The following is a 16,635-nucleotide window of genomic DNA, read 5'->3' on the forward strand; positions in this document are numbered from 1 at the left end:
CAGAATGTGATATGTGTCAATTAATGAAATTTTATACATCGTTACGATCAGACACTTAAAATGATAACATTTGTAACGTAAGACACCTGAATTAATCGAAAACAATTTAGACACCTAAATGAAAAAATAATAAACAATTTTTAATATTACACGTTAAATTTAATATTTTTTAAATTTTTACTCATCTGTAAATATAAATATATACTTCCAAAAGAATATTTATAGAAAACAATAAAAATCTACTATTTTATACATATTTAATGTCATAGTTAATATCATAAACAAAAACTACAACAAAATCTCAAATTCGATTCCTAAACTGTTTTACTATCATTAGCAAACTTGTATTTAATCAATTAACATAAAAATATAGAGTGATATAGTTAAAGTTAAAATATTGTTAAAAAGTTAATACGGTGATAAGGCGTACATTAATCAAGACTTATCAAAAAGTACAAACTTATTGCGTGCTAATGTAATTTTAACACAATAATATAATGAACTTTAGAACCGATGTAATAATTTATTAATGCACTATTACAATAATATTTGAATTTCTTTTATGTCACTATATTTATTTCAATGAACAAAAATCAAAGTAGAAAATCTAACTGTTATTAATTTTTATGAAAATATTAATTTTTAAAATAGGAAGAACTCAATTGGTTTGACCAAGGGTCTAATACATGCATTCCTCTCCCTATATATACACTCGCTCAAAACTCACTCACTGTGCTGCTTTGCCCTTAGCTTTTTCCTTTTTCCCGTCCCCTTAGCTGAGTTCTCGAACTGATAAACTCAAAAACAACATTGTCAGATTTTCGAGGCCTCAAAAGAGAGAGAGATTATTAAAAAAGTGGTATTTAGATCTCTTTCTTCTTCTTCTTCCCCACCCAACTCATCTTTCTCTTTCTTTCAATTGCTATTCTATCTCTTTAACTCAATTCGCACCGAGTCAAACTCAACTCATTGAAGCTCTTCGTTGCTTTCCACCCCTGTTTCTCTTGATTTAGAAACTTGGGTTAGTTTTTTTGTTTGAGTCCACCATGGCTGAAACAACGGAAACAAAGGCAGCCCCTGAAGCAGAGAAGAAGAAAGAACAAAGCTTGCCGTTTTACCAACTTTTCACCTTTGCTGACAAATACGATTATTTGTTAATGATCTCTGGTAGCTTGGGAGCTATTATCCATGGCTCATCAATGCCTGTTTTCTTCTTATTATTCGGTGAAATGGTTAATGGTTTTGGCAAAAACCAATCTGATCTGCACAAAATGACTCATGAAGTTGCCAAGGTTCCCTTTTTTTCATTAAAAATATATTAAAACCAAAAACTTTCCTTTCCCTATTTCATTTTACCAACGATTTCTTTATAATATTTTCAGATCTGTGATCTGTTAACTTTGCTGTTGTATTAATGCAGTATGCACTCTATTTTGTGTATCTTGGTCTTATTGTCTGCTTATCATCATACGCAGGTATGTTTCTTTTACTTGTTCTATATTTTTATTTCAAAGGGTTAAAAGTTATGATCTTTGCTTTTTCTTTAGATGTATAAAATCTTTGAAAGGAATCATTCAGGCAACATTGCAGATGGCCTTGTTGCACCACGGTCTAAAACTTTCAGTCATAGGTGACTCGTGTTTAGTGTATAACCAGTTCAACCGAAACGGACCAGTGGGTGCTTCTCCACGTGGTCTTAAGGGCTGTCTCTTTGTCGTTTTGTTTCCTCCTTTGTCAATCTCAAAACCCTTTCAATGAAATTCTAAACTTCCTAATTTTTTAATATAAATTTTATTCAACATTATCTTCCATAATTTTCCTTGTTAATACATTTTACTCTTACTGTGCTAGTGTGCTTGGGTAGCTGTTAAAAGAGGTTCAAATTTTACCCTTTTTTTATCTTCTTCTTTTATTGGTTTTCCAGAGATTGCATGTTGGATGTACACTGGGGAAAGACAAGTAAGCACGTTGAGGAAGAAGTATTTAGAAGCTGTTCTGAAGCAAGATGTTGGATTCTTTGACACTGATGCAAGAACTGGGGATATTGTTTTTAGTGTTTCAACGGATACTTTACTAGTCCAAGATGCCATCAGTGAGAAGGTTGGTTAATTTACTTGTGGTTTTGCTTTATTTTTCCTGTTTTCTTGGTGTAATCTAATGCTGGCAATGGGCTTTCGTTCTCAAATTGCTAATCTGGGTTTGTTTGGTTGTATATAAATGCGGTCCCTAGTCCCTACTTAACTATTTTGGGGTTTTGAACCTTTGACTGTGCACGTTGCCATTATCAGTGCTCTCATGCACCTACGATACAATGGAAGGCCGCTTCCTTACGATACAGGGAACAGTTTGGTTTAATTAAAATTCTTGTTTAAGAATGAATCAACCATTCATTACCTATTCTTTATTTATTTCTGGTGAAATCTTAGGTTGGAAACTTTATCCATTATTTGTCAACTTTCCTGGCTGGTTTGGTGGTTGGTTTTGTATCAGCATGGAGGTTAGCCTTACTAAGTGTGGCAGTGATCCCTGGAATTGCCTTTGCTGGTGGTTTATATGCTTATACTTTGACCGGACTCACTTCGAAAAGCCGGGAATCCTACGCGAATGCTGGGATAATCGCCGACCAGGTGAGCTTTTTTAGCCTCGGAAAGCTTGGAATAACTTTTAATTATGTCAAACCAGCATGTGTTGTTTGTTGGGTTATGGATGAACTCTCAAGCGAGTTGCCTTCATTCAACTTAAGAGTTAAGACCTTTATCTTTGGGAGAATTTATGGTTATGTCCTTGTTGTCTAAGTATATAATTGTCTTGACAGGCCATTGCACAAGTCCGTACGGTTTACTCATATGTTGGTGAGAGCAAGGCCATTAATTCCTACTCCGATGCGATACAAAACACACTAAAACTTGGATACAAGGCTGGGATGGCCAAAGGTTTGGGGCTAGGGTGTACATATGGCATAGCTTGCATGTCCTGGGCACTTGTTTTCTGGTATGCTGGTGTTTTTATCCGGAACGGACAGACCGATGGGGGCAAAGCGTTTACCGCAATTTTCTCGGCCATTGTTGGTGGCATGTAAGATCTTGTGTTTACAAATCTTTTCTTATGTGATTGAAGGTGAAGTAAGATTAACTGTGGATTGTATTTTATGAAAAAAAATACTATTGCAGGAGTTTGGGTCAGTCATTTTCCAATCTTGGGGCCTTTAGTAAAGGAAAAGCAGCAGGTTACAAGTTGATGGAGATTATCAACCAAAAGCCCTCCATAATCCAAGACCACTGCGATGGCAAAATAATTCCCGAGGTTAATGGCAATATAGAATTCCAGGATGTGACTTTCAGCTACCCCTCTAGGCCTGATGTTATCATCTTCCGCAATTTCTCAATCTTTTTTCCGGCAGGAAAGACTGTGGCAGTTGTTGGCGGTAGTGGTTCGGGAAAGAGTACAGTTGTCTCTATGATAGAGAGGTTCTATGATCCAAACGAGGGTAATTGAGAAGAAGAAAACTTTTTTTTCCCTTTTTCTTTTGTGCATGTTTGAAGAATGAATTCTTTCCCCCTTCGGATATTAGAGCTAGTATTTGCTTTTGACTAAGCAGGACAGGTTTTATTGGATAATGTGGACATAAAGACATTGCAACTAAAATGGCTACGCGATCAGATTGGATTGGTGAATCAAGAACCTGCACTCTTTGCAACTACGATCCTCGAGAACATACTCTACGGAAAGCCTGATGCAACAATTGATGAAGTTGAAGCTGCTGCTTCTGCTGCAAATGCTCACAGTTTTATTTCTCTACTTCCTAATGGGTATAACACTCAGGTTGGTCTCAAGTTTGTTATTCTAGTTGAACTTTGATTCTTAGCTTCACAGTAATTTGTATCACAAAATGTTGAATTTTAACACCTTGATGCAAACTCAGGTGGGAGAGCGAGGGGTCCAACTGTCGGGTGGCCAAAAACAGAGAATCGCGATTGCTCGAGCCATGTTGAAGGACCCGAAGATCTTGCTCCTTGATGAAGCAACAAGTGCACTTGATGCGAGCTCCGAGAGTATTGTTCAGGAAGCTCTTGATCGTATCATGGTCGGGAGAACAACTGTAGTCGTTGCACATCGCCTCTCCACCATAAGGAATGTTGATTCAATAGCTGTTATACAGCAAGGACAAGTTGTTGAGATCGGAACTCACGAGGAATTGAGTGCTAAGGCAGGGGCATATGCTTCATTAATCAGATTCCAAGAAATGGTTGGAAATAGAGATTTTGCTAACCCGTCAACACACCATTCTCGTTCCTCACGTTTAAGTCATTCACTGTCAACCAAGTCCTTAAGTCTCCGTTCTGGCAGTTTACGTAACTTGAGTTACTCTTACAGTACTGGTGCTGATGGTCGAATAGAGATGATCTCAAATGCTGAGACAGACCGTAAAAATCCAGCTCCACGTGGCTATTTCTTTCGGCTTCTCAATCTAAATGCTCCTGAATGGCCCTATTCGATCATGGGAGCTGTTGGTTCTGTGCTCTCAGGTTTTATTGGACCAACTTTTGCCATTGTAATGAGCAATATGATTGAGGTCTTCTACTATACAAATCCGACCTCTATGGAAAGAAGGACAAAAGAATATGTTTTCATTTACATCGGAGCTGGCCTATACGCTGTTGTTGCATATTTGATTCAACATTATTTCTTCAGTATTATGGGAGAAAATCTCACCACAAGAGTGAGGAGGATGATGCTCGGAGGTACATAATTTGAAATGATTAGTTGACTTAGCAGTTCAACCTTATGTTTGTTTTTAATTTCTTTGTGTTTTCTTCTCTTCAGCAATTCTGAGGAATGAAGTCGGATGGTTCGATGAAGAAGAGCACAATTCAAGCCTTCTTGCAGCCAAATTGGCAACCGATGCAGCTGATGTAAATCAGCCATAGCTGAGAGGATCTCGGTAATACTGCAAAACATGACTTCACTTCTCACCTCGTTCATAGTTGCCTTCATAGTGGAATGGAGAGTCTCTCTTCTCATCCTTGGTACCTTCCCTCTTCTAGTCCTTGCAAACTTTGCTCAGGTAAGCTCACACATTCCCCCATCCGTAACTTATAATCAAGATTTAATTCTACCATTTTGTCAACTGATTGGTCCAAAGTCACAGTAAAAAGAACCGAAAACCACAATATATAATTGTATGCATTGTAAGGGTCCAGCCTCGGTGTGATGGACAGTGCTCGAAGTTGGCGCATGATTTATAAATAGTGTAACAGGACTGCACTTGCGTTTTATATGTACATTGTTATTAATACAATCTTGACCTTGTGGACAGTGCTTCTTTGGCCTGGTCCTAGCAATGAAGTTAAGCCTGATTTGGCTTAATGTTTATCTGTCCCACCTCATTGAAACCACGGGCCATGGCTGTGATAACTGTTTTGAATTTGGTCAAAAGAGAAACAGATTGAATTCATCATATCAGAACAGCTTCTAGAATTCAATATTATTTATTAGAGATCAAACTTTGTGGGCCATATGAAAAACTTGTGTTAGAATGTCCAAGTAGGGTAGGATAAAAACCATCAGATGGTTTCTGTTTAATAAGTTCTAAATTGAAAACACAGTAATCGTGTTATTGATGAATTTAATTTTAGAACGAATTGTTATTGGAAATCTCTTTAGCTTTTTGTCGGTTTGATATCTATAGTTTCGTGACAGTTAGTTCGGTTTTGTTTTGCACTGCAGCAACTCTCTCTCAAAGGGTTTGCCGGTGACACAGCTAAGGCACATGCAAAGACTAGCATGATTGCTGGCGAAGGCGTAAGCAATATCAGAACTGTTGCAGCCTTCAATGCACAAAACAAGATCCTTTCGTTATTTTGCTATGAGCTCCGAGTTCCGCAGATGCAAAGCCTTTGTCGAAGCCAAATTTCTGGCCTCCTCTTCGGCTTATCTCAACTTGCTCTTTATGCTTCAGAAGCTCTCATACTTTGGTATGGCGCCCACCTTGTTAATGAAGGTGTCTCAACCTTCTCCAAGGTGATTAAGGTTTTTGTGGTCTTGGTGGTCACAGCAAATTCCGTGGCGGAAACTGTAAGTCTTGCACCTGAAATTATTAGGGGCGGTGAAGCTGTCGGTTCGGTGTTCTCCATTTTAGACCGTTCAACCAGGATTGACCCGGATGATCCCGAGGCAGAGCCAGTTGAATCAATTCGTGGAGAAATTGAACTTAGGCATGTTGATTTTGCATATCCTTCTCGACCCGATGTCATTGTCTTTAAAGACCTTAATCTTCGAATCCGTGCTGGTCGAAGCCAAGCACTTGTTGGAGCTAGTGGCTCTGGCAAGAGTTCAGTTATTGCATTGATTGAGCGTTTCTATGATCCTACCGCTGGAAAGGTTATGGTTGATGGAAAAGATATCCGGAGATTGAACTTAAAGTCTCTTAGGCTTAAAATCGGATTGGTGCAACAGGAGCCAGTCCTCTTTGCCGCCAGCATTTTCGATAATATTGCCTATGGAAAAGAAGCAACCGAAGCTGAAGCTGAAGTAATCGAAGCAGCCAAGGCAGCCAATGTGCACAGTTTTGTTAGTGCATTGCCCGATGGTTACAAAACTCCGGTCGGCGAGAGAGGGGTACAACTCTCTGGGGGTCAGAAACAAAGAATCGCGATCGCACGAGCTGTGCTAAAGGATCCAACGATTCTACTACTGGATGAGGCAACCAGCGCACTCGATGCGGAATCAGAGTGCGTGCTACAAGAAGCACTTGAAAGGCTAATGAGGAACCGGACCACAGTGCTCGTGGCCCACCGTCTCTCGACAATTAGAAACGTTGACAACATCGGAGTGGTGCAAGATGGTCGAATTGTGGAACAAGGCAGCCACTCCGAATTGATAGCCCGACCGGAAGGAGCCTATTCCAGGCTGTTGCAATTACAACACAATAACATGTGATAATAATAATAATAGTAGCTGTAGATATGGGAACGTGGAGTCTGTATCCTTGAGAACTATTGGCTCCCCGCATTTTCCAATGGGTTATAAGAAAATGTTTAAATTATTGAGAGAGAGAGATCCATAGTGGATAAAGCCCCAATGTCTGATTGATTGGCTTTACTTTGTGTAATTGAAATTTTATAATACTATAAAGTGCAAAGCCTAGGCACCACCTTTTGCTGCCCTAAACATCTTTTTTCTTGGTTGGCTTTACATTGCATGTGTTTGGTGTAAGGCTCTTTTGCTCACATGGAAGTGCTCCTGGAAAGAAAAAAAAACTTTAAAGATGGCTTATGATATTTATTTTTTAACTGTTAACTGTAGTGAAAAAACAGTGGTGAGTAGATGGAATTGGGGCGCTTGGTTCGAGCAAAAAAACAAAGGAAAATTTCAGTGTCCGCTGAAACTGTGGGTCATGGATAGAAGTTGATAGATGGAGAGATGATGCATCACGTCAAAATATGGGATGGTTCCATTGCCATTATGCATGATACATGACTGCAAATTTTTCTGCAATTGTCAGGGATATAGAGAAAGGAGTGTGGATACAAGTATATAGAAAGAGAAAAGAGAGAAGTAAACAATGAAGTGTTGGTGTGGTAGAAAAGGCAAAGCATGGCTGACATGATCACATGGACTGATGAATGGGAGCTGAAATGGCAGAATTCCAAGCAAAGCTTGGAATTTTGTGGGAGTGAATTACTGTTAGATTCTTTCCCTACACTGCCACTGCTTTTCTCTTCTTCAACTCTGCCTCTCCTCTTGTTTCTGAAAAAAAATATATATATACTTTAATTCGGTTTTGAACCTCATGATTGTAATAACTCATTACTCATGATCACACCTTAGTAATAAAATAATATATTAACGCAGTAAATCCTAATGACTGTGTTTTGCACACTAATTATCACAATAATTGCCATTTTTGCAATATATTAACTAACATAAAACAAATATATGGATGTTAAAAAAGTTAGGCATGCTCATCAAATTTAGAACTTTAATATATAGCAATAATGTAATATTTTTTGTCGTTGTAACTAGGGATGGGTCGGGTTTTTGGTTCATCCGACCCGAAAACAAGGAATCCTCCACGTGATATTCGACCCAATCAAAACAAGATTTTACCGACCCAAATCCGACCCAATATATAACTTAAAAATTTGACCCGACCCGGAATAATAATAAAAATATTATTTTTATTCAATAAAAACAATGACTTAATCGAAAAAATAATATATAGAAAAGTATTATTATAATTATTCCTAAATATAAAAGGTAAAATTATATTTTTCGAGTCGGGTTAAGTCGGGTATTTTTCACCCTAAACACAAACCCAACTCGAACATCACATTTAAAAAAATCTGACCAACCCGATCCGAACCCGATTTTTTTAAAATCCAACCCAATCGGATTGTATCATATTAGAACCCGTTGGGTTTGGATCCCAGGCCCATCCCTAGTTAACTGACGTACAGTCTCCGAAAGAATATTATAAAAAGAAAATTAAAATCCTATCCCATCTTAAAGATAGGATTGAAAGAAAGTTCATGGATGATAAGGTGACTACAGATTATGAATAATTGAGATGTTTAAAAGCCTGGAAGGAGAACAAAGGCCACAAATTTTTAATATGATTATGACGTGACAAAATATAAAAATAAAAATTCATGTATACAAAATCTTCAAGATATTACTAGGATGTCAACCAATTTAAGTAGAGAATTGGATGTATTTTATTAGTTTGGAGTGATTATATAATAATATTTATTTAAAAGAATTTTGGTCATTTGACAATAAAAAATATTTTTATAAGTGTCATAATCGAACCTGAGATCTATAGAGATAATAACTATCTTTTTAATCTGAATGATAATTACATGAAAGAGAAGGTTGTATGTGAAGATGAAGAAACCCACGATTTATGAATGAAGGCCAAGACATTTTATGCCTAATTTTGGCTTGGTTTTATTTGTCATCACTCCTGGGTGAACAACCTATTCATAATGGTTTGTCATAATATTCCCCCCATCATTCTTAGCTTATAAATGGAGAGGAAAAAAAGTAGATCTAATAATCGATTTATAGGAAATATATGATTAAAATCGTGAATTTATTCTTAAAAAAATTATCACTTTATCTAGAAGAACATTTATATTTTTATAAAACTCAAATGACTTAACTAAGTTAGTATTTTAACTATATAAAACTAAACCTTTTAAACTTATATTTTAGAAAATAAAATAATTGTGTAAATTATTAATGTATTAAATAACTTAAAAATAAAATATCCATTTAAAAAAAACAAGAAGGTGAAAAGGAAGAAAAGAAGAAGAAGAGGAAACCAAGAAAAAATTGTGGGGTTGGAATGTTTATATATTGTGGGCAGTCCAATTCTTGTCTGGCCTGACAGTGACAGTTGAGGCCCTGGACCGTCCAATTGGACCAAACCAGCCCAAGAAAGAAATTTCCCCCTTTTCACTGGCTTTATTCACCTTGTAGATTCCCTTTTCAATTATGTCCTAGAAAAAACATGTTTGCCTTAATTTTAATTGAATATATATATATATATATATATATATATATATATATTAAAATATTTTAATTAAATTTAATGAGAAATTTTTGTTCTCAATATATATATTTTTACAATTTCTTTGAGAATAAATAGAAATTGCATCAACCAAAAACATCATTAGTCAATAAAATTGATGAAATATAAAGAAGAGTTTGTAAAAGAAATCCAGTGTGCAAGAGTATGTGCTACAACATTAGCCGAGCCTCAAACATAAGAATGATGGATATGAGCATGTAGGAGCCTTTGTGCCTCGATCAGATGAAGCCGACTATGACGAACAAGGTTGATGACATTGCTCTCAATTGTTATATTAGGCGCAGCCAACTCATTCCTTAAACGGATGCCGAATTTAATGGACAAACGTCATCAACATTAGTTTTCATCGTCGCTGATGGTGATTTACGCCAACGGACAGCCGGCATGGACTGTAGATCTTGCGCGTCTGTGGCAGTGACCAAGTTGTATGCATTTTGGAAAGCATATTATCTATACAAAGAAATTATACTGGGCCAAATTCCAAAGTAGTCATAGAGTTGTGGCTATTTTTTTAATGGGCTAAATTATACCTTTTGAAGCTTATGGGACCCAAACTAAGCATTGGGCGTAGCCCATCATAGACTGGCTCTGAACTAAGGCTCCCAAGCATGTCATGATCAAGCCGAACCAATATCTCTTTTGGATAAACAACAAAAAATTAGAAAAAGGAACGGTTGGAAGTGTATGTTATTTAGATGGTTGAAATTAATAAATGACTCTCAAGAGGCAGCCAATATCTCTTGTTCGTGTCATTCAAAATCTTTCTAAACTATGATAATGTACATGTACTCTATAAATATAATTGTGCGAACTCATAACCTTTAAGAAGAATAACATCATGTTTTTATCATTGAGATCATTTCAGAAATTAATATAGAAAATTAGTTTAGTGACAAAAACATATTTTTCTAAAGTCGAGTGACAAAAATATAATCTTTCTACTAATTCAATGATTGTGTGAGTGTGGTTTATCCTTGTCGAGAAACATCGGTGTAAAATGTGGTGTATAATTTAGGATGAGCTAATCGTCTCTTCAAAATTTTAAATCATCATAAATTTTAGATTTTTTTCTTTAGATTTTTTGTTGATACTATATTTTCATTCTCTTAATATATAAAAATCCGTCCATAATATAAAATTTTACCTCCAACACTACATGTGTGGTAGACTTGTTTTTTTCAATAGCACCTAACTAATAAGCATCATACGGTTAAAAGCAATGGCCCACCCTTTCACCACCATAATTTTAGGTTATTTTTTCTTTTATGGTTCTTCACCGACATGAAATCAGATAAATTGGATCACTAAAATTACCGATACACGAAGAGTTATTGAATTTTTTATTATCTCAAAATTACTTTCCCCCATATATAATTAAGTCAGAGATTTAAATAGACTTGTTAACATTTGAATGTTATATGTTTTAAATATTAATTTTCAAGAGTTACTAATATGGGTTTTTTAGTTTAAACGGATTATCCTATGCACAATTGTTTGGTTAATTCATATTATTTATTTTCCAATAAATATATGTTAACTACTAATTTTATTTTCCAAACTTAATATTTTTTAGTTTTTTTTGTTGAAAAAATATAGTGAAACAGAGTGTACAAGATGAGTAAAAAAAGGAGTGTATAAAAATAGCATAGACGATCTCAAGCTTTCATGTAAATGCAAAAGCACATGGAGATGGTTCGTGAAATTAATACTAACCTTTGACTAAAGCTTTGCCTCAGTGTCCTTGTTTTCTTATTCTATATTTAATCCCTTCCTTTTGTGCCAACTGCTCTGCCCTACTGTGTTTTTTTCCCTTCCATTTTTTGAGGCTATGCCAATTTACTAGTAAAGTGATAAATTTCTAATGCCATGTTCGGAACTGTAAATACGATTTTCTAATTAATGCCATGTTCCCAAACATTATTATGTCTTTTAAATTTAGATTTAAATTCTATGTGTTTCATAGATTGTGAGAGTAAAAAAAAAATGCATATATTATGCTAGATATAATATGGTATGGAAATTAATAATAGCAGGGAATAAGGGGGTGTTAGGAGAGTGAGGGTCTATGGATTTTGGTGTTCTTGATATCAAATTTGGTTACATATATTATTGTTTAATTCTTTTTACTTTTAAGTTAATCAGATGATGATGCTTATTATCATTTGATCAGTTAGTGTTAATTTAATATAATATAATTAATTAAAATTAATTTAATAAATATTTTTTTACCAACATAATATTATACCATGTTTCCATTATATGTGGATATATCATGTTAGTATTTCAGTCCACGTGAACCTACCATATTAATGTTCTAGTCAATATGGACCTGTCTAATTAACAAGAAGTGTTGATCAGTAGTCAATTTACAGTTTTCATCTAAAAATGATCATTATAACATTATAACTCATATATTTGAAGGGTATACTATTTGAATTTCATAAGTAAATAGGCATTTAGGAGATTCATGAATTTGAAAGACCAACATCACAATAACTTGCACCATTTCATGCAAATTTTATAATAGATGCAATGTGTGAAAGATTAATAGTTAAACTTTTTATTATGTCAATTTTAAAAATTGATGCATCAATATTTTTTATTGGTGGCCGATGATTAAAAAGATAAATCTAGAAAACCATTTTAAAACTGTAACCATTTAATTTACTTGAAAATTTATGTGAATAGTTCAGTAATCACATATGTAGTTTACCCTAACAATCTTTAACTATGTTTATAGGTGTGATTAACCGAACCCAAAAATGAATATACTTCACAATTCTTGTAAAGATAAATGTGGAAACAAAAGGTGAAGGAAGAAAGAGAGTGATATGAGGGGAGATGACGATGATTCTCGTATCATGATAATCGATTGAAATTGATGTTTAAAGATTTGAAACAATATAAAAGGGAAAAAAAAAGGATCAAAGGGTTAGAGATGAAAACAATACTCGGAAAGGAAAGGGGAATAGTTCGCAGCTAACTTTTCTCTCAATGATGTTGGGCAAGGGAAAAAGGGTTAGAAATAAGTTAATGTAGCGGCAAGAAGGTGGGTGAGAAATGTCAATTATGTATAAATACATAGAAACCATTCACTAATCAAGCAGTTGATGCGAATAAAGATTGGACTAATTTGTGAACAAGCTGGTTTTTGCTTAAACATCATTTATGTTATGTTGGGACCATAATAGGTAAAAGTTAAATTAAATTACTTTTAATATTTGCTTTATTAGTGATTAATAATCAAGCATGAACAATACAATAGATCATGTTTTGGATTCATCTTTTCACTAATTTCTAAAGTGATACATACTCTTAAGTATAGAAAATTATGAATTTTAAATAAAAATGATAGGATCTAGGATAATCACTTGTGTCACTTTTTTATAGTTTTAAAAATCATGATTTAATGAACCCATCAAATGGATTTAGTGATACAAAGGAAATGTTGTTCTTTTTAGAGTCTTGAGTTCGAGCGTATGTAGAGAGTGTTAAATTGTCAATTGATTAAGAAAATTTTACACATATATTATCTTGTAATCACCCCAGACTATTCAAAAAAATAATTTAATTTTTATAAGTTAAATGTACCAAATATACTTAAATTATATTTTAATTGGGTTTCAAACTTTAAATTAGTTAAATTTTATTACTAAATTATTGATATTAGATCAACTATGTTTTTTGTTATTAAAATATTTAATACTTCAATGAAATGTCATGTCGCATATAATTTACACTATATTATAATATGGTTGATATATTATTTGTGGCATTGTATACAACACAAAGGTTAATTAAAAAAATAAGTGTTTAAATTATATTATATTTTTATTTTAAGAGTTTAATTTTTTTTCATAGTAAGGGGCTGTTTGTTTGGTTCTGAATGGAATCATTTAGCGCTGAATGCTGAACCGTTCAACATTCAGACTGTTTGTTTTTCACCTTTGAATGATTCAGTGCTGACTGATTCAACAAAACAGCGCTGAATGATTCATCACAGGAAGTACATTCTGAATGATTCAGAGCTATTATCAAACAACATGTCACATTCAGAGCTAATTCATACAGAGTCTCTGAATCATTCAAATCATTCAACATTTGAACCATTCAACGCTTAATCATTTTGAAGTAAACAAACAGTCCCTAAGTGTATAATATTTTATTCCATAATCCATGAGTTTATATGGATAAAAATATTGATGTTGTATATTGATATATGAGTAAGTGATGATATGATATAATATCACATCAATAATAATAAAATATTAATTAAATTAATTATATATATTTAATTCTGTTTATAAATAATCAAATAATGATTCTACTATCATTTGATTAGTTTTAAATTTTAACAAATTATAAAAAATTAGCTATGGGAGAATTTGAATTCAAGTTTGATAAGTAAAATAATTAAGTGTTTAACTATTAGATTAAATTAATTATTCGTTGCTAAAATAATATATATATGTGATTCTTATTAATTAAAAACAAAAAAAAAACTTATTATTGTCATAATTTCCCAAAAAAACGAATTCTTAAAAACTAAGAACCCTAAAACTTCAAAATAAGTTCCAAATCCTGAATAATCTTTGCAGTTCGGCAACAGCAATAAGGGGGAAACGGTATAAAGGGCTTTGAAAACTCAAGTAGAATGAAGACGAACAACTATGTCAGGAGTCTGCTTTGTGTATGAATTTAAATTTTGGTTACGGTCACGTTTTTTATTGCATAACGTTTATCACAGTTACAAATATCAAGTGCTATTATGATCATTATGCGTATCACGATCTTATAATAACAATTAAAAAACAATTATCTTTAAAAAATATTTAAACAATATCTTTATTAATACGTAACGATCGATGTTTCGATAACGGACTGTTATTTAAATCTATGGCTTTCGAGAGGTTAGAATCTCTTACATGGTCGGATGACAATGGGAGTCGGAGGGGGCCTTGGTTCTTCAAGTTTTTTCAAGTTTTAATTTATTCTCTTTAAAATTTTAAGTTGTAAAACATTTTAATTTAGCACCTATAATTTTCCTTACAATTCTCATTAAACCTCTAAAAAAATTAGATTTGTGTTTATCAAATCCCTTTATTTTAAAAAATAATTAATTAATCCTTCCAAAATTTAGTATCAAGATACACAGTTATCTGCAATCTCTGCTTTGAAGTCTTAAAAAAGAAGGGGTTTGATAACTCTGAGAATAATGGAGGGTTGAATCTTCTCGTAAGTACTCCAAGACCAATTGAATATGTGGAACGAGAGAAGGCAAGTATCGATTTTGTTCAATCACCGATTTGAAGTAGAATTTTCAGTTTTGAATGAAATTGGGAACGGACTGTCGAACTCAATTCTTAAAACAAAATCTTCAAAAAAAAATTATAACAAAGAACAAAGAAACCCAAAGAAATTGATTTCGGTTGAGGGGAAGAAATTTAAAGTTTTGGATTTCATGAATTTTAAAAATTTGTGTGTGTGTTTTCTTTTTTAAAATTTGTTAATAACCATTAATTTTTGTGTTTTATGTTTTCAAAACAGACATAATATCAGAAATAGCCCCCAACATTTACTAAAATGATCGTTGCGGCTCCTATTCTTTTTTTTTAGCATTTTGGCCCAACGTTTCACTTTGGGGCAAAAAAGACATCTATAGATGAAAATCATTAGTTAACACACGATTAACGTTCCAAAATAGAAGTCTTTTTTAACCTAAAATGAAACATTGAGGGCTAAAATGCCCTAGAAAAAAATAAGGGACAAAGTGATTATTTCTGTCAAATATTAAGAGTATTTTTTCCCTAAAATGAAATGTTGGGGCCAAAAGTCTCCAAAAAATAAAATAGGAGGCAAAATAATCATTTTGGTAAACATTTGGAGGCTAATTTTGGCATTATGCCTTCAAAAAATAAAGTTATCATAGGTCATTTTGAGCTAGGTTTGATCGAACATCTGAAAAAGCATTTTCAAATGATTTTATAAAAATTCTCTGTGAAAAGATAATTTTAATAGTATGTGTTTACTATTAAAGTTAGTTTGAGTTCGTAAATCAATTACGCGTGACGAAAGTTAAAATACCTTTACGAAGCTCAAATTTAAGACATTTTTAAAATATATGTCGTTTCGATTTTGTAGAATGATGAATACAAAACTAATTTTAAACGTGATCCTTTTAATTAAAATGTGAATGTAATTTTTTAAAAATATATTAATAATAAATAATACTAAAATAAATAAATATGTGAATGAATGAATGCATAAATAATGTTAAATATAGTGGTTTGGGTGGAGGCTAGGTAGCGGAATAAGACAGTGGCCTGAGGGCTGTATGAGTGTCGAAGATGGTAGCTTCCAGTGGGGTTCAAGGGGGAAGGGAGGTTATGCTATGAGACGGTTAAAATATGATTAAAAAATAGTGTGATTGATTAAATAGATAATCGGTTAAAAATGTTATCAGATATATTATATGTTTTCATTGGAAATATTATTTGTGTTGATAATAATAATAGTGATAATCGGAAATGTTATCATTGAATGTAAAATGGGTCAAAAAAATATCGACTTTAATAATTTAGGCTAATTACTAGAAACATTATCAATCGTAATAACATAACAAGTTGCACCTATTTAACGTAACATGTTGCGCCTGTTTAAAGCTGATGGGGTCTTAGAAATCGCACAATAACAAAATATGTTAATTACTTATTTTGTTATAAATATTATCAACATATTAGGTTGCGCCTAAAATATTATCAAAGTTTAAGATGATGAGACCTTAGAATCTCACAACAATAAAATAAGTTAAATACTTATTTTGTTATAAATAAATATTAATGTATTAAGTTGTGCCCAATAATGTTATTGTGAATAAATAAGTAGGTTGTGATATGGAATGTTAAAGTTGTGTTTAATGAAATCGGTCGCGATTTAATATGTAATTGTATCTTTGGATGAAAATTGTTTTTAAAATAAATACCGATACTACTATGATATGATGATCGATACTTTAACAAATATCGATATTGTTTCTATGA

At 33.2% G+C, this 16,635-nt stretch overlaps 1 pseudogene; it reads left to right on the forward strand.

Moving 5' to 3' along the window:
• Nucleotides 1–740: 740 nt before the first annotated feature.
• Nucleotides 741–6,956, forward strand: LOC120147666 (annotated as a pseudogene).
• The last annotated feature ends 9,679 nt before the right edge of the window (nucleotides 6,957–16,635 follow it).

The sequence above is a fragment of the Hibiscus syriacus genome, unplaced genomic scaffold (genome assembly GCF_006381635.1).
Source record: "Hibiscus syriacus cultivar Baekdansim isolate YM2019G1 unplaced genomic scaffold, ASM638163v2 tig00110940_pilon, whole genome shotgun sequence".
In the NCBI taxonomy this organism is placed as follows: Eukaryota; Viridiplantae; Streptophyta; class Magnoliopsida; order Malvales; family Malvaceae; genus Hibiscus; species Hibiscus syriacus.